The sequence below is a fragment of the Cygnus olor genome, chromosome 1 (genome assembly GCF_009769625.2).
Source record: "Cygnus olor isolate bCygOlo1 chromosome 1, bCygOlo1.pri.v2, whole genome shotgun sequence".
Classification (NCBI taxonomy): Eukaryota; Metazoa; Chordata; class Aves; order Anseriformes; family Anatidae; genus Cygnus; species Cygnus olor.
In genome coordinates this window covers 206,715,815-206,735,096 of record NC_049169.1, presented here as the reverse complement: position 1 = coordinate 206,735,096, position 19,282 = coordinate 206,715,815, and the positions used below count along the sequence as shown (strand labels likewise).

At 47.0% G+C, this 19,282-nt stretch overlaps 1 long non-coding RNA gene across 1 annotated transcript; it reads right to left on the bottom strand.

The window, feature by feature from the left end:
* Positions 1-39: 39 nt before the first annotated feature.
* Positions 40-11,647, bottom strand: LOC121063751. Its single transcript, XR_005816188.1, has 3 exons — positions 11,474-11,647; positions 9,947-10,025; positions 40-920 (listed from the first exon to the last, which is right to left on the bottom strand). It is a non-coding gene; the product is annotated as an uncharacterized LOC121063751 (long non-coding RNA).
* Between the last annotated feature and the right edge of the window lie 7,635 nt (positions 11,648-19,282).

Below are 19,282 nucleotides of genomic sequence, written 5' to 3'. Positions count from 1 at the left end.
AATCTATCAGCAACTTAAAGAGAAATGAGACAAACTGTGTGCCGAGTTTGATGGGTTTTAGTTGTTTTTCAGAGGTGGGCAAGTGTGCCCATGTGCATCTACCTCCAAGTACAGGCAGTGAGAAAGAGCAAACAACAGCAAAAGGACACAGGCAGCATGTTAATGCATCTGCTGAGGGTTTGCTGCTGCAAAAGGTCATTGGAAAGGCCCCAAAATGAGCAGTGCGAGCTTGCTGTGCATTAATGCCCTCTCTTATACCCTTTGGCCTCTGCTTCTCCTCCCTGGGGGCTGGGGCTCCGGTCTCTGGGCTCTGCCTTGAAACCCAAACCTGCCCTGGAGGAGCCCCACTACGTGCAGGCACTTTCAGCTCGAGGTGGCTTTGGCCAGGCATTTAACACAAACCAGAGCAGTGCTCTTGATACCAAACAAGCTGCTGAATTCCCGACCTCTCACCCTAAATCTGCGCTGGGCACGTTCGTCCTCACTCTGGGACCATTCATTACCATCTAAATTCCTCAATCAGTGCGGCTCCACGTGTACAACCTCGGGGAAACCGCTGATGTTGCTTTTGCTAATTAAGTTTAGATGCCAGAGCAGGTGATTTCGGGCTAAGGGGAATTTGGGATTTAGAGGCACTTCACGTGGTAGATGGGGTTCTGCTCTGTGCCCCTATGTCAGGATGGGTAGCTCAGGTGCTTGGCCGTGGGGTGACTCCAAAACATGCATCAGTGCCTTCTTGCTCAATAGAGACAACTTCCTTCAAGGTCTGTCCATGCAAGGCATCCTGCTATTCCTTCCTTCTCGCATGGGAGTAGAAATCTGCAAAACCATAGGATGAAGAAGGCCCTGTGGAAGAAAAGCTCCTGCACAGCATCGCCACAAGCAGGGCAAACATCCAGCAGCGGAAATACAAACGCCTCCTGTAAAAATAAGAAACAAGAGAGCAAGTGAGAGAAATCATTTCTGCTTTGGAGAAGTTTCCTCTCTGCTCAGAGGCACGGGCAGTAAATGGTTTCTGACACTTTCTGCAAAACGAGCCATTACGTCTTTTCTGTCAGGTCTCACCTGTTGTTATTTCTAACGTTTCCTCTTCCCCAGCCCGAGCAGGGCTTTGCAGCGAGGTAATATAGTTGCTTTTGTTCAAGAACCAGACGAGTTACCGCATCTTGTAACCAGGACTTTGTCGTAAATGAGCAAACATCTGTTAAATTGAGCTGTACTCTGTGAGAGGGTGCTCAGAAAGAAAAAAAAAAAAAAAAAAAAAGCACAAAAGAAAATCAAGTGGGTTTCTTGTAGAGTGTGGCCAGCAGGATACACTCAGGTGAAGGTAGGGAACTATCTGGGTGATTTATAATCTGCAGTGCATTTTGGTTAAGTGTCTGAAACAGAAGGGGGGAAAAAAACAGGCTGAACCGATCTGTTCTTCGCCTGGGTCAAGCTTTGTTCGGCGAGAAACATCCTCATTGCAGCTCAGCTCTTTACAAGACAGACAGTGAGAGCTGTTGGGAAGAGCTGATTTTTCAGGACAGCTCAATGAGTGCTAATTGCTCTGAGATGTAATATCCTTCTGATGGTTTGGGGTTTTTCAGCCACAAAGTCCCCAAAGCTCTTGGTCAGGTTCTCAGTTGGTGAAACTCAATCTAGCCCTCAGGACTACAGCAGAAATTTCCACAGTTTGCACCAGCTGAAAAACGCTCACCCTGACTGCTTAAAAAGAGCAGTTTTGAATCAGAAATATATATGCGTACACATATACGTATATAAAATTAACTCTGTGGAGTCTATTCCCTTGAAAGTCAATAGCAAAGCTCCTGATTTCACAGGCAGTCTGGCAGTGCAAGCTTGCTACCTTCCACTTCAGTGCTATTCCTAGAAAGCTGCTTCATGTTTTCCACAGGTGAACCTCTGCCAGCTCTTCCGTGGGTTCCTGGTGCAGCATCAAGCTCTGGCATTGCAATTCAGCAAACAGCTTGCGCTACAGAAAAGTTTGCAAAAACTTTGCCCTACAAAAAGAACCTCTCCCGTCTCATCTTGCCAAAATCTGAAGTCTCCTAACGCCGCTTTAGGTGCAAGAAATGTAAGTGAGAGTGTTTTAATCTCACCTACAGGAAAGGGGGAGGCGGGGAGGGAAGCTAGCTTTGACCCCGTTTCTTGTCCAAGTCTGTTTTCATTCCGCAGACGGAAAGTCCCGATGGGCAGGGGGACTCACCCGGCCCCCAGGCTCTGGCAGAGGGTGATTACAGAGAGACCTTCACCTTAATGAACACTGACGTAAACCATTTGCTGAAGGTTACGCCGCGATGGAGGCTGTGCCTTCTCCCCAGAGGACCACGATGAGATATCTGACATGCAGCCTTGTTCCTCGTGTTCGGTCAGGAACAGATCTGAGGGCAGCTAATAAACTTATCTGCATCAGATTAAATTGCTGATTCTGCCCTCCCTCTCCCTGCCTGCCCTCCCTCCCTCCCCAGATCAGTTACACACATCAAGCCAAATAAAGATAAATGCATGACAGAGTTCATTCAAGTGATTGAAAATCAAGATGGAGCAGCATATTTTTCATCAATGCTATCCCAGGAAATAAAGATAAATTCCCCCACTTCATATTTTAACATAGCTTATCATAATCACCGGTAATAGCAACCAAATGTTTTTCATTTGTTACATTTTAAAGGGGGCTGGGGGAACAGTTTCCTGGTTGTAGGCTCATCGAGCCTAATTTTAAGCTAGTGTCAGGGGTCACTTCCACTTTATGTTGCATTTCTGATGAGCGGTTTCTGCTGGAATACCTGGCTTGGCTGAATGACTGCAGGAAAGAGCAGGAAGACAAAGTGGTGGTGGTGGGGAATGGGACTTGCCCACGGGGCTTCTAAGAGAAAAACAAGATAATACCCCAAAAGAAGGAGCAGTTTTTATGCCTGGAGAGCCATTTGTGCTCTGGTAGAGCTAGGGAAGGAGGGTAGAAAGAGAAGGACAGGCACGTGTGCTGTTTTGGGAGATGTGATATCATGTCTTTCCACACTGCTTTAAACTCCAGGAAGCTTTGGTTCCCTCCTCTTTGAAATGCCAACATGTAGTGGGAGAGCGTCCTCCAGGACTTTCCATCAGTAAGACACAGGTTTAGGCCAAATCTGAGCCATTCCCAAGGATCTATTGGTGCTTCTACTCTGCACGCCATTCCCTTCTTCCCTGGGTCCCTGAGTCTCAAGATGGGCTGCTGATCAGTGCAATAAAAAGTGGAAGGAGAAAACCTTCATTACCCCAAGTAATCTGCACCTACTGGATACTGATTTATGGTCCCGCAAGCTCTGACTCCTTGTTAAGCAAGCACCAATATTGTCACACTGATGGAAACCTTATTTTCTCACCCAAAGGTGAAAATGCTCCCAGAGGAGATAATGCACTGGTTGCAAACTCTTTAGGTAGGTGGGGAGAAGAGGTGGTGGTGAGGCCATGAAGAAGCCCACGTCCAGGTCCAGCAAGTAGATGACCAGAGTGCATCAGAAGTGGAGAAGACCAGGAATGAGCATCCCTGAAAAGCAGTCTGTTGGGACACAGACTTAAAAAGCATCTAAGTTCAGGAGAGTAAAGAGGTCTGGGTTTGTTTTTTCTTTGTTTGTTTGTTTTCCAGGAATCCCTGTTTCTTCAGAGATAGTCTCAGGGATAGAGTTAACAGCAAAAGTCCCATAAATGCCAGTACAGACTCAGAGAAAAACTTTTGGACTTGTTGTCCTACAAGCTGGCAAATGGTTCCCTCATTAGTTCTTCTGTTTCCCCTTCCTTCTGCAAACATAGTCCTGATTTTTCGACAATCAAAGCATCAGAGGAGAGGTGGTTAAAGTTGGGGAGTGGGCTCACCTGCCAAACTCCAACCCATAAATTTTGGTAGTTTCTAATATAATCATAATAGCAATAAAAAGGGGCTTTGGAGCAGAATGTATCTCGATTGCAACAACATCTGGTGTGTGTGTGTCCTGGTGGCAGATTGGCAGCAATATCCCATATGGGACAAGAAAGGTCATGGCTAGCCATGGGAGGGGAGCTCTTTCCTAAGGTCTGCGCAGAGAAAGTTGAAAGGTAACATCATCTGGTGATAAGCTACCAGTGCCTTACCCTCTGGCAAAATGCACACAATACAAAGGGAGGGAGAGGGGAGAATAATTAAATCTCAGGAATGCAGCTGGAGAGCAACGGGGGAACCCAAGTGGCTTAAGGAATATTTAAGCTTGAAACTTTGCTTTGTCAAACTCCATGTTTTGAAGGTGTTGGGAAGTGGGGTAATGAGAGGGAAAGTAACACCTTTCATGCTCTCCAGGGAATGCAAGTTAGAGAGGTGAGACGGGCTCCTGGTCACCCGCAGGCACGGACCTGGGCTTCTGCCTGGTCCATGCAGCCTCTCCACAGAGATGAGAACAAGGGGAGAGAGATGGGAATGTGCAGGGTCACATTTTGCAGGATCCCCAAATGGCTGGTGGTGTCAGGCAGCTGCGGGTCCCTGTGGTGCCAGCCCTGCTCCAGCAGGGCCACCCCGAGCAGGGGGCCCAGCCCCACATCCAGGCGGCTGCTGGAGATCCCCAAGGAGGAGCCCCCAGCCCCTCTCTGGGCAGCCTGTGCCAGGGCTCCGGCACGTGTTCATAAAGGCAGATAGGTCAGCATGGAGCTTTTGGCTCCTACAGCTTGTTTATTTTTCTGCAATAACATTTCCCGTAATACAAAATGTGTAAAAATGGCCTGAAGCCACAGATACACCTATTGAGCTGCATTTCTTGTTAGCCAGTTTTACTGATTTTTGTGTCTACACCACACCCACACTGTCACATGGTGCAATTAAATACCACATTTTTCACCTTTCTTTCTATGGTACGGCTCAGGACATGCCCCTTTTCTGTGGACCAGGAGGTAAGTGGGTCCTGAAAAGCATTGCTGGCTGAAAAGGAATGTGTCAGGGAGAGCTACCTGCTTTTCCTATTATTCACACAGCTCAATAACACTGGAAGAAAGCACGGCGTGAAGCGAGGAACACACAATGATTTCTGAAATCAGCCAGGCCAAACACCGAGGGAAGGATCTCGTTCCCTCTCCAGCCCTGATGGAGCACATGCGCTGAATTCACAGCGCCAACCCTGACCTGCCTTTGGGACGAGGGAGGAGAGCCGCACGTACACTGCACGTTGCATCAGAAGGACTTTGCTTCGGCATGCACAGAGGCACAGGTTGGCGGGGCTGCAAAGGAGACTTGAATCTGCAGATTTATGGGTGGGGAGATTTTGCTTGGAAGAGAAGCGATGGAAGGAATGTCGGGGAGGCGAGGAGCAGGGCACCAGCCGGGTGGGACGCCTCGCCAGGAAGGGCGGATGGGTCGCAGCCCCGTGAGGATGGCTGTGCCTTGGCAGGGGCTGAGCGAGCTGCAATCCTGGCTCGTGCACCCATGGCCTGTAGGGAGAATGAGTGCTTTACCAGAAATGGGCTGGCTCCTGCTCTTGGTGTTAATCTGAAGGAATGAATGCATTGCAAGTGCCGGACGTTGTTGCCCAGACTCATGCACCCGTTCCCAGCAAGTGGGAAAACTACTGACTGTAGCAGGAAAAGGCATCGAGCACCTTTTGGCCTGCTGGACCACAGTCCATTGTTTTGGGGGGCAGTATGGAAGATTCTTCCTATTTGCTTTTGAAGGTCCTCGTTTAAATCCTTGGTTGTTTAATTGGGATCTTAAGCAGAGGGCTGCAAAGACTCTGCCACTTTCCAGGCTTCTGAGAAACCCTGTGGAGATGTGCAGAAAATGGCTGTGTCCATCTCCAGAGGGAGGCAGGAGAGAAGCTCACATTACTGCAACCCTGATAACATGCAATAACACCATAAAAGTCAGGATTTTAATGGGGTCAAATTAAGAAACCTCACCAAGGTACCTACACCAAGCCTTCTGGGGTTGGACATGCTATAACCACCAGCCCTTAGTGGGGTCACACATGGAACATCTCCATCCCTCTTTCAGCTATGACGTTACCTGATTAAAGCCTTTGAGGCAAAAAGACAATTTGGTCCTCATACCAGAGGAGGCCCTGTACTGGTGAGCAGAGAGACACACCAGTGATGACAATTACCTTTGAATCCTAGGTTATAATTTTTGGATACTGAACTCAGAGCAGCTGAATTGTCATTCTGCAGCAAGACCTTGAGCCAGGGCCATGGAGGTCAGAGAAAATAAGCAAATGATTCATTCTTTCAGTCACTCGGTCCTCAGGAGCAATAGCTATCTCAGTCTTCAGCTTGGAGGCTGATGATGAATGGTTTTATTACCAATGATAATTTAAACCATGTGCGATTTTTACCATATTACCTGTTTGCCTCCTTGCCCTCAGCTATGGGAGTTCTGCCTTAAGGATACTTTTATCATTCACTTCTTGTGCTGGGATGGGTGAAGCAGTACAGCATGACAGAGGACTTCCCTCATCCCCTTTCCAGAAAGATCTCACTGTTCTGGGGTCTATTTCTCTCCTTTAAATTTTTTTATTTATTTTTTTGTTTTCTCTTGCTTCTTAAGAAACTGCCAGACATCTTAAACACATTTAAAAATACATGTCCTCCACTGTAATCCATTATCTGAGGTTCCCATGTGGGCTCCATCATCAGAGACTGCCAGATTGATAGCGTGGTTTGCATGGGGCCCCCAGCATGGGACGGGTTTGAAGCAGGATTAATGCACATGGAACATCCTCTTTGTTTCTACCTTTATTGGAAAGGGGGAACAGGCTGTGTCAGGTGAAGGGCATGAGCAAGATACAAAGCAATGATCTACTGACATGAGATAACAGATGGCAAGATGGAGACTGGGGAGGTGAAAAATAATTGTAAGGAGGAGAGTAGAGGTTCCTCTGACCGAACTGAAATGGCACTATCCTTACTGATGGCTTTCAGCTGTTTAGGTGCATCTGGAGATTTCTGTTTTATTAAAAAGGGATCACGTTTGAGATAGGCGCAGGCTGAAATCTGAACTCTCACACACCTTGGAGGGGTTTGGATTTAGACCTGGATCCAAACCACATCTTGCATATCCAGAGGCTGACAGCAGAGAAAGGCGACGTGTCAAGAGGTAAATGACGAGGACTCAGAAAGTCAGGTTGTACTACTCCTGTTACCATCAGCCAGCTTAATCACAGGGGTGTTGTTCCTTTGCCAGGCTGATCAGCAGCATGTGTTTCTGGAGGAAATACAAATTTTTAAGTGTAAAGTATGCTCTGTGCATAGTCTTGTGTTCGGCTCTGCAGTGCATGGCGTGCTGTGCCTCTAAAGTGACCCAATGACACAGTTATTTCTGTGAACAGCAATGATTCCCTCAGAAATTGCCACCTCTCCCAGAGATATGTGATTCTGACAGAGTCAACTCATATTATTCCAAAGCTGATTGTCCTCATGGTTGCTACAAAAAGCTTTAGAAGACCAACCATAATGGCTCAAAATTAAGAGCCTAAACAAAGAGTTCATCAAGCACATTATATTGCTTAATCTCGTGATTTGGGTGCCAAAGAGAAGTTTTTAAGTGGCTAGGACAGATAACTCTTCAGGCACTTAGTCTGGAAAGGGAAGAATGGGAAGAACCCATCCACCACACGGGTTCCTACAGGCCTAACTAAGACAGCGGCAACATGACCGGGGTGTATCAAGGCCCAGCATTCAGCTTGGGGTTTCTAGCAGCAATGGGGACATCATGTTTTACCTATGCCATCTGAGAAAAGTTTCTGATTCCAGGATGCATTAGTCTAACTCACGCTGAAGTAGCTCAGCCCACGCTTTGTACAAAACCGACAGCCCCGGCTGAAGCCTGCTGAAGGTCTCTTGCAGGTCAGCTCCGGCCTAATAGCAAGCAGATGCATATCCACCGAGACCCTCATAGCCACTTGCCTTGGGTCTGTTTTCTAACACGGCTCCATTTAATTCTGCTTTTGTCCCTGTAGTGAGAAGTTTGGGAAAAAAGCCCACCTAAGGCGTTGAAGTGGGACGCGGGAGGACTTTTGTGCATCTCCTGCCTGAAGTACAGGTACCGGCGGCCTGTCTGGCCTTGGAAAATCATTAAGTTTATGAAGTTTCCCCATCGATGTTACAGCAGTTAATGACTACACAAATAGTGCCGTGAGGAGAGCCTGAAACAGGGTGAAGATGGAAAACAATGAGTTATATAAAGCTCTCTTTCTTCCTTGTAAGCCACCATCTCACGAGAGGGGAAGTCATCACGAGAGCTGGCCACGTCAGTAGTTTCTGCAGTTCATTCTCCCAGCATTTTCACTTAAACCCAGGGAGATGTTTCTCATTCCCACTATTCTCCGGTGCATGTTTTACAGTCCCAGTGGGAGACGGGTGGCTTTTGTGCTGAGTTGTGTGACAGCCATGTGGCAAGCATCATTTGTTTATCTTGCCAGACGTGTGCTGGGTCTGGGTGGGGTCGGGCTGTTGCACAGATTTCTCAGCTTCGGAGCTTCTGATGTCCTTCCAGGTGTCCCCCAGGTCCTGAATTCGGGGAGGTCCCTGTCTTGAGAGCCCATCTGTCCGGGCAGGATGGAGGATTAACTATCCTGCTCTGTTTGCAAGCAAGCTGAGGCTTTCTGCAGTGAACTTGCTCCATAATCCCCTCTCAAGGTTCTGCATGCAACCAAACACATTTGGCTACCCCTAGTGGTTCATTAATAGAGTTCGTAATGAAACACTTGGAGAGAAAGCAATAAAGTATGATCCCATAAAGAGAAGTATTGCAAGGGGGAAAAGGATTCAACCCCAAACGCAAGCTGTCAGTCAGACCTTTGAAGGTGATGAGGCATGCAAACACAGCCCTAGGCACTGGGTAATGGTTCCTCTTATTTCCTTTATATTTAAGTTGTTTTAGAAGTGGAGAGCACAGGCCCCTCATGCACTGCACATACGTGTAATAAGAGATGATCTCTAAATGGAAAAGACATACTAACAGCAGGGGAGAAAAAGGGAGGAAGAGATTTGCTTGCTCTCATCTTTTGTTTCTGCCTTAGATCAAGCAATAAGCTGAGGTCTCCCGAGTCTGGCTCAGTGACCCTCTTGACCTCTGTTCTGGTAGAAGGCTGGACCAAGGGGTGCAGCTGCTTTCCCTCATCCCCTCCAAACAGCTACAAGCCGATCCAGAGGCTGGCTGTCCACCCAGAGCCCAGGTCTGTTCCCTGGGAGAGCTCCTGTGGGGGTATTTCCGACCTCTCCGACACACTCCCAGCACTCAGCAGCCACTGCAGTCCTGTGGTGCACCGGGAAGGAGTGATGTCAGGATGCAGGAAGGCAAGGGAAGGGAAATTCTCTTCTAGAGGGTTATGATGCGTGTTTTCCCCAGTGGGGCCATTGCAGCACACTGATGCTCAGGCAACATCTGGGTATGCAGGCAGCTCACCTTGGGGGAAGTGTTTCATGAGATGGGCCTGTATTTGAGGCAAAAGGAATAAAATAGAGATGAATCCATGTCTGGGGTCACTGTTTTTCTACTTTATGACCATCGTCCTAGGAGCAAATCTAGGAAATCCAAAGTGTAGACTACTGCAAAAGGGAACAACAAGCAGAGAGAAATCATTTCCTGGCACTAAATTACAGTCCTGCTGTCATGAAGCCCTGCTTAGCAGCATGAGACTTTTTGCCCTGGCATTAAAATGGTTAAAAATAAAGCTAAATTTAAGCTGTTGCATTACTAGCTGTAGTAGGCAGTGGCTGTCATTTGCTCACCCCTCATCTGGATGCATCAACAACTCACCAGAGGACCCAAATAAATGTTAATTGTTCTCGAAAATCACATGCAGCCCACAGAAAATGTCATGTATGAAAGATTTGTGGTGGAGGTCAAAAATCTGGAGAAACAATAGATCAGACCACTGCCAAATTACACAAAATTTGTAATAGGAATGAAAGATGTGGGAGTCCGAACAAAACGGCTCTCTAGACTTACCAACTGTCAGGGTTTCCTCCAGCCTGTGCAGATTTTATTGTTGTTCCCCAGCATGTAGAATTTGGACAGAAGTAGGTTTCTGAAATATGAACAGCAGGTGAAAAAGCTGAGGACACTGCCCCAAAGATACTGCAAGAAGCCACACACAGCACTGCATCCAGTTTGCCAGGCACTGCAGCATATGGACTGGATTTTTTTCTAAGCGCCTAAGCAAAGCACAAAAGATCGTATTCCCCAAACATCCCCCTTTATGGTCAATGGGAAGAAAGGGCTACTTCCAGCAGAATTGGGCTGAAATGCCCTCTGAAGTTGTCTCCACTGGTTGCAGTGTGTTGAGGATGCTCCTGACCTCAGGACCTCATTTGGCTATCTGAGGTTAGGTAAAATGAGGTCTTTAGATCTAAAAAATGGTAGGTGAAGAAGCTACGGGGAAGAGTGGAGGTAAAGAAAAGGAGGTGGAGGTGCGCACCATGTGGCTGGAAGAAGTGGAGGCCTTAAGTGGCAGATAGGGTAAAATAAGTCAGAAGAAGGAAGATAATGGGGTTGGGGAGGGAAAGAGGCAGGAAACAGCTCCTTTAGTGAATTCTTGGAAAAGATGAGAGCAATTATTCACAGCCATCCCCAGTTGTCCAAAGCAGTAAATCATCAACCCTTATGCTCCCACAAGAACTCTACCAAGGTCTGTGAGCGTAGAAAAAGCAGCTCTGTGAGAGAGAAAGTTCAGGACAGACATAAAGTTCACCCAGATATCAACAGGACACATGAAAAGCCATGGAAATGAAGACACAGAGAGGCTCTACCAGCTGGAAATACAGGAACGATCTAGTCGCATGGGATAGATGGACTGGACAGAAATGCAGCTGAATCACAACACCCAGATTTTTGGGAACGGATGCACTCTCAAGGACACACCATGAAAGCTAGAGGTGCCTCGTACTGGCCAAACATGATCACGGATATCTGAGGTCTGGTGAGCAGATGTTGCACAGGCAAGGAAATGCTGGCCAAGCAACAAACAGAGACAAGGAAAATATACAGCATCCCCAGCAGATTTTGGAACAAACTAGGAAAGGACCTTTTCATCGCAAACCACACAAACTACCTCATCGCTGCAGACAAGTGTTCAGGCCGAGGGGAGGCAGATGAACTGTCAGATGAAATGCAATAAAGCAAAGCAGCATTTCAGCAGGCACCTTGTTTGACTTGCAGTAACTTTGCATGATTTACCCAGGAAGAGAAATCCTGTCCCAGCGTGTCGCCCTCTGACCGTGACCAAGCAGCAAAGCTGAACCAGCAGTTTTATTTGCTAAGACTGTGCCGAAGGAAGCAAAGACAACGCTTGGCAAGACGTTTCCGAAGGGAAAAATGCTTTCATTGAAGACCAGCATGACACTCTGATTCAAGCACCCATGTCCAAATAGCTGCACAGCATGAAAGAAGCAAAAGGAGTGGAAAAAACAAAACAAAACAAAACAAATAAACGAAAACACAAGATGGGAAGGAAGAAAGCCAAAGACCAGAGCTTACCTTTCTTACAAGCTAGAGACTGTGTAGAATAACTTTCCAGGTATTTTTCTCAGGACTGGACCATTTCCTTGGAACAAAACGTGAACGTGGAAGGGAGTTCCGTGCACTGAGAAGTAAAAGACATAGAAGAGAAAGCATTTCTTTGAAGCCACAAGTGCATTTGCCCATTGCGAGTACGAGTTCCAGCCGCAGATGTAAGAGATTACAGATCCAGTGAGACTTGACCAGAGGGACACGGAAGGAACACGGGCCATGAGCCTGCAGCAGATACTGGAATATATGCAAAATATCACATACCCCCAGAAGAAATACATTCTGGATGGTTTCCTGTTCTAAAAACAAAGGTCAGCCCCAGTTCACTGTGAGACGTGCATGGGAATTTAAAAATAGTCAAGGGGTGAGGTCTCTGGTCCAGCCCACAACCAGACCTCGTCTCTGTCTTTTCTTACTCCGTGGTCCCTACATTGCCTACACATTCAGGAGCTAAGCTATGGACTAGAATGAGATGAAGAAACCTCTCCGAACCCAAGTTAGTCTCATAATTCTTCAAAACCAGTAAATATTTGGCCAATCTTCCTCCAGAAAGTGTTGCTGTGAAACTGGTAAATAATATGTAACATAAACACAGATATTAAAAGGAGAGTGGTGGAATGTGAAAGGGGAAAGAGATTTATTACCATTAGCTATTTGTGCTTTTAATTTTCTTCTTAAAAACAAAACCAAAAAAAAAAAACACATGGAAAAGGGGACAGGTCTGAAGGTAGCATCCACACAGGGGAGGGTAATATGATAGCCTGCTTATGTTTAAAGCATTTTGGGGAAAGCAGGGACCCCTAATTGTGGGAAATAGTCAATAGGGGAGGACTGCAATGGGAAAGGAAGGAACCAGGTCTGAGTGTTGAATCTCCCTGTTTATGCTTGAGCTCTGGCATCTGGTTCTGCAGATTTGCTTGAGGGTAAGTGAAGGGGGATGCAGCACGAAAGCAGGGGAAAAATGTGTGGTCTGGGAGTAATTTCTTGGTAGTGTTTTAAGTCTGGGGAGATGGGACTGATTCCTCCCCTGAATTTCCTTACACCAAGCGTAGGTTGTTGGAAGTTGGTATAGAAAAATAGTCCTGCTATCTAACTGGTATTTTACTAGAAAATGCGTCTGTCTGATCTGTGGATCGCTGTCTTTATATCTAAACTTTATTTCCTAATTCACTCAGAGGATGGGGTGCACTAGAAAAGTGCTCATCTGCAAGGCACTGAAAGCACAGATGGCATTAAAAAAAAAAAAAAATCCCTTTCCTTTCCCTTCCAATCTGTCAGATTCATGGACCAGAAAGGATATCAAATCAATCAGGCCTGGCTGTGTGTTTAGTAGTAATGGAACATAAAACACATTTGGGGCTCACCTGTTGAGAAATTCAGATGAAAGTTTCCCTTCAGAATGTCTCGTTTTCATAAACACCCAAGCCCTGCATGGCGAGGAGACCTCCAGAAACTCCCCCTGCTATGCAGCATGAGGATTAAACAGCTGGATTTAGCTCAATTAATAAACACCCTGCTCAGAAAGTCCTTCTCTATAGGGCTGTGTATACTCTACCATGAAAGCGAAGAGGCCAAGGGCTTCCAAACTGTGAGTTATTATTTCGAACTTTCATATAACAGGGTGCTTCGGTTTTCCTCCTTCCCTTGTTGGTTTTGTCTGGCTGGACTTGGTACAGTGTGTTTTTTTGTGATGTTTTTGGGTCTTCCTCGTGGCTGCCAGGTAGATGGCACTGTCCCTGCCAGGCCGGTGTGTCTCAGATTCCCCAGCTCATCTCCAAACATCTCAACACTTACCTTAGGGCAAATCTATTGAGCCCGATATTTTGAGACATAATCTGGCACAAAAGATCCATTGGGTTCTGTTTTTCTAAAACTGGTGGGCTCTATCGTACAAATTTCCTGCTTTCCTAAGTCAGAGGGTCATTGTCAGAGGACCGATGAGTACTTGAGAAACGGACGTGCACCCAACTTTGACTTAAGCACACAGCCACAGGGAGAAATGGGGTCTATTGCTGCCCCTGTCAGTGTTTAAGATAACACTTCTAGAGAGCTGTAAGCTGGGAAAAGTTGGCTGTGGCTGCCTGCAGAGGTCTGTAACTTGGCCATAATCCCAGCTGATATGAAGCTTTGACATTTGTGGTGGGTGCTACACCCTGTAGATACACACAGCCAGGCCTGGTCCTGGAGCTACACCCTGGGGTTACACCACGTACAGCCAGGTCTGGTCCTGTTTGAACAGTTTCTCCTGTCACCTTTGAAGGGTTTTATTCCAGCCTCAGCTATTAAAAGCCCGTTTCACAACAGGTATTTGCTATAAGCCTCTTTAAAACTTCTATTCTTAAAAAAAAATGTGGCTACGAGCAGCCTGAAATGTGGTCACTGGAGAAGGAGCTCAGCAGACACAGTGCCTCACTGCACGTGTCTGTGGTCTGGTCAGAGCCTCCCTACAAAAACAGAGGGCTCCTTCCATCTCCCCACGGCACCTGGGGTGGTGTGAGGACCAGCCTGGTGTACCAGCAGCCCACCAGCCACTCACCTAGGTGTGACCTTGATCAAAGCACTTTGTCCCAGTCCCCCCACTGGGACAACAAAAATAAAAGCCAAAACTTTCAGTATTTGCAGAGCTGGGGTCGCATAAGGACTCAGGAACATAGCTCCAGTGCCCGCTGTTCTTACAGTGCAAAACGTGTGCCTCCCTGAGGACTGGAGAGTTGCTCTCCATCTCCTCTTGCCCCTTACTTGCCCAGGCACCAGGTAGAATTGGCAGGGGCTCACCTCACCCAGGGTTTACCACCTGAAGCTCTCAGAGCAGGACTCTGTGACAGCCCAGGGCACATCCAAGGCTTGGTTCATCCCACCAGCCTTCATCTCCTGCAGTGGGATGGGACATTGCCCCTTTCCACTTTGTCTGGAAGCATTTAGGATCTGCACAGCCAAAGGACCTGGTGCATGGGCTCACAGCTGCTGGCATCCTAGGATGGTTTTGGCAGCATTGTCAGAGCACCGAGCAGAGTCTATTCACCAAGCACAGTCTGGGTGCGAAAGAAAGGGAGTTTAATTGTGCGGATATGAGGCACGATCTGCCAGCAAACCTGGCCTGCTTTCCTCACCTGGTCAGATGTAGCCTGGCCAGAAGCTGAGCTCAGAGACAGCAGAAGCCAGGAGAGGTGCATGCAGACCTAGTGACCAACTCAGGTGCACAGGGGGTGCTGAAAATGCATCTTGTTGTCTTGACCTGTAAGTTTTTCCTGCCCTCATCTGAAGAATAAATAATAGCTGCAGCATGGAAAATTAAAGTACCCTTCCCACGACCAGCACGATGCCAGTGCTGCTGCATCTGCTGACACAACTCTCTTCGCTTCAATGTTCACGTGGGGCTCTGCTGTCCCTCTCCCTTTATTTCCAAAAATTCCCTTGTTTGTCCATGGCTGGTGGTGTAAGCATTAACCACAGCTGTATTAGGGCCACCAGACAGACTGAAGCTAGCAATAACGCAGCTGTGTGATGACACCTTGTCTTCTGTGACAAAGGATCCTTCCCTGATTTCAGATAATGACGGTGGGTTTTATTTATGAATAAGCCATTTTCCAGGGGATGAGAAGCAATGAAATCAGCCCAGGCTCAGCCAGCTTTCTGGGGATGCAGGAATCCACAATAAATGGGATCCATCCCATGACTGTTAGCCTCAATTAAGCAGTTTCTTGTTTAAGTGCCCGAAGATGCACATGCTTGTCAAATACTAATAGTTTTAAGTAAATGACGACCCTAGTGTGACTTAGGTAAGCCATGTCCAAACCCTTACATGTTTCAGAATCCTTCAGGCCTTGATCTAACATCCGCTAATTGGAATAGTCTTTCCGACAGACTAAATATTTGCAGATTCCCTTTCCTCGGCAGCGCACTGGAGTCTCAGCACTGACATCCTCCTGGCGCTGTGTCCTGGGTACCGTCCCCCGGGAGGGCGATATTGGACTTTTAACATTATCTGGAGCTGATTAGCATCAGATCTTCTGGCATCTGTCCCAGTCTTCTTCTCTGTCCATTCTGTGTTTTCCCTTTTGCTATTATTCTTATTTTTTTTTTATTTATTTATTTTTTAATAAAAGGAATATATTTGACCAGCATCGGATTTTGAGGGAGACTGAAATACATCAGGGGGCACTCAAAAGATTCAAGGCAATGCTGAGGTTGTTAAATTTTTCAGGGTTACTTCTCCTGGAGGGAGGTTATTGTGAATTAACTGTGGCAAAGACTCCAGGTTGACACAATGTCCAGCCACAGCTATGGGTTAAGGTGGTCAGCTGCATGGAAAGGTGCTACTGGAATGACAGATAGGTGGTTAGACTCAAAATAATTGCTTTCCTCCCCATTTTGCTATAGCCCTCCTTTACAGCCTTCTCTGTCTCAGCCCCCTGAGGGCAAAACACAATGAATCCATCCTTTTTATTCCACTCTTAGACCTGCATCTCTTACTGCATGTCCATGAGTTTTCCCCATGCAATAATTTAGGAAAGGCTGCACTGGGTTAGCCCAGAGGTAGCCTCTCTGTTCTACTTCTGAGAAGATGCAGGAGCTCAGGAAGGAACAAATGAGCCTGCATACAGCAAGACCAGTTTCAGATCTGTCCTTGTTCTGTTCCAGGACCTTAAAAGACATTTATTTTCCATTCTCCTTCATTTCCTGGCACTTTTTATTGAGGCTGTAGACTCAATATCTGAGGCAATGGCAGTGCTGGGTGTTGCTGACTGTTAGAAATGTAATGGAGGCTACCAAAGACACCTTCATGCCAGCAGCCAGACAGGGCAGTTGCTTTCTTGCCCCTACCAAGCAGGACACACATTCCATATCTCTTTCCTACCTCGGCTATATTTTTCAGGACTGTGTCTCAACTATTTCACATGCTGCTTGTGAAATGCAAATGCCCAACACCACTGACAAATCCTAAAGCAATCTGGGATGGCTTAATTTCCATTTTCTCTATCAGCTTAAGAAGTGGACGAGTGCTTCCTGGCATTGTGTGGAGATTTTAAAGGTGGCAGAATCCCTAACACCCTTAATTTGATCTCCTGCCTAGCATACACCAGGCACTTTCACCTCGTAACTAAACTGATTTGTTTAAAGTACCTTTTCCTGAAGGTACCCTAATGATTGGCCAACCCTTTAACCATTCCTTGATAGATTGCCACAGGCTGTCAGCTCCCCCTCCAATTTACAAGGCCCACTTGCTCATAACCAACGTTTTTTTGGCTGCAGCTCCCAGCTGTTGGCTCTTGCTGTTTTTTTTTTTTTCTCTGACTAGAGCCCTTTATTATTCCCTTGTGTTAAGATAATATGATTGTAGCTCTTGCTGGAAGCATGGATGATTTTGTCCTCTGAACTTGTGGCAGCTTGGATAAGTCAACCAGCAAAAAGGGTAGGCTTGAACCACCATGGCCCAGGTCAATTCTCCTCTTTTCCCAAAACTATTGGGAAAATGGGGGTGGTTGAGCAAGTCTTCAAGCACTCTGAAGGCAGTAAACTTGATGCAAAGCTAAATCCCTGCCGTGTCAGAGTAATGGTACAGGGAAGGCACAGCAGTGGGAGAAGACAACCCTCGTGCTTCTCTGCAGTGAGGTCCCACTTCATCAGCTCACTGCACTTCAGTGATTTCCCAGATAATTTGGCAATGACTGATGGTCAGACAGGGGTGGGAGGTGTTTATCCCTTAACCTGCCATGCAGCATGAAGTTTTGGAGAGCCACGAGCCCCATAGCTCCACCTCAGACTGCCTGGCATATGTATTGGGAGGATTTCGCTCTGTCCTTTTCCCCATTCTCCCTCTCAGCTGCACCTCAGGTGTCACTGAAGTGAAAAATGTTTTTCCATCGACTTCAACGGGCCCCAGCTCCGTCTCCCAGCGTGTGCACGTGTCTCACTTCCAAGCGCGGCTACCCCGGCTCAGACGCGGCGTGTCTGAAGGCTCCTGGCATGCACGTCCCGCAGCTTTCCTGCTCAGCTCTCAGCCGCATGGCCAAGGACTTCACGCCTTGATTGCAGACCATCGCCCGGCTGGATGTGTGGTTCCTTCCAGACTGCCAGCATTAGCAACTTGTCCGTGTCCAGCTTCAGCCCTGACCGGCGTGGCTGTGGCTGATGCTTCAGGGGGCCCACCTACAGCTCGGCGCCCCCCTCCCTCCCATCATGCACACACAGACACCCCTACGTGTATGCAGAGCCATGTGCATTTCCTGGCTTTGTTTCAACAAGCAGAAAATAAATATATATATAAATATATATAAAAGTGGGAACCTCTGCTCTAATCTGCAGGGACAGGATTCCTGAATTAATAAGTCACCAACATCTAATTCACCTCCCTGTCCTTAGCAGCAAGCATAATGATTCCCTCTTTGCCTCTAACAAAAGCAATAAAAAGACAAAAAAAAATATATAGAGAAAATTCCTGAACAATGCTTCCTTTTTGTGCTCCTAACTTCAGCAACTGGGGGTACTTCCATGATCTCAAAATTAAAACAATCCAGACAAACAATATGTCGAGCTCTGTCCTACTTCCTGCTGCAATTATTCCTAATGTTTGGCCACGGATCAGAGGCAGCAGCAATCTCTATAAATACGACAGCGGAGCAGAGAGCTATTTCCAACAGAAACGCCTCCCGAATCATGTCAGGAATTTATGAGGCTGAGAACGGGCCAAGATTGAAATATGTTCTGGATCAAATGGCATTGCATAGGTGGCTCTGATCAGCTTGGCAGTGGTGGGATGAAGGAGGAATCTTCCAGATGGAGGAGTGGAGGGATATTTGTTGATTTAAAAAAATAATAAATTAGAGCTGAGAGTGACAAGAAAAAGCATTGGTATTTTCAAACTCAGGCTCTGCCAGACAGGCCTAGCAAGGAAAAGGCTTTAACAAGTCTAAATTCCTCTTCATCTTTTTTTGTTGTTGTTGTTGTGTGTATGTCTGTGTTGTTCTTATTCCTAAAGCTCCCTGGACCACGTTGTGCCTGGTACATAGGAAGAAGCAATCCCTATCCCTTTACCTTTTCCTCTCTAAATCTTATCTTCCTGGGGGCATGCTTTCAGATTTGGGCCCCCACTCACTGCAGACTGTTTGGAGAAGGCATCAGCTGTGGGGTTTCACTCAGTGCCTCTGCCTCTCCTCAAATATAAAGCATTTTTTTGCTGATTCCCCTTTCTGCTGAGACCACGTCAGGCTGGACAGAGTCCTCCTCAGAGCCAGCTCAGCCACCTCTGCCTAAATAAACCAGGTGGGGAAGGGAAAAGAGAGCCATGGAGAGATGGACTGGCACACTCTCTCCTGTTGCTGGTTCTCGAGGTGCAGCACTGGGAAACACAGAAACTCGGAAAAGGAGCACCAGCATCTATTTTATTTCACTGCATTTGCTGAGGCTCAGTGTGAACCTTTTCACCCCATTTTCCTGAACCTTGAGGAGACCAGAGATCTCACCTCTGCAGAGACACAGGGACCAGCATCATCTCAGGCAGAGCAACGTTTCTTTAGTAAGCAAACTGCAAATCTATAGCAGTATCACAGCCTCAAACCAGGAGTTTTCAGGGGCAAGCTCCTGGTTCGCACCTTAATAGGGCTTTTGGGCAGGGACAACAAATACGATGCCATGTTTTGTCAGTCCCAGCTAGGCTCCATGAATTCCAGGCTGGTTTTGAAGGAGCTGTGATGTTCTGAAATCATTGTGTTTTTTTTTTTTTTTTCACTGAAACCACTCCCAGATGTCAAACCCTGTGAGCAATATCATATGTTG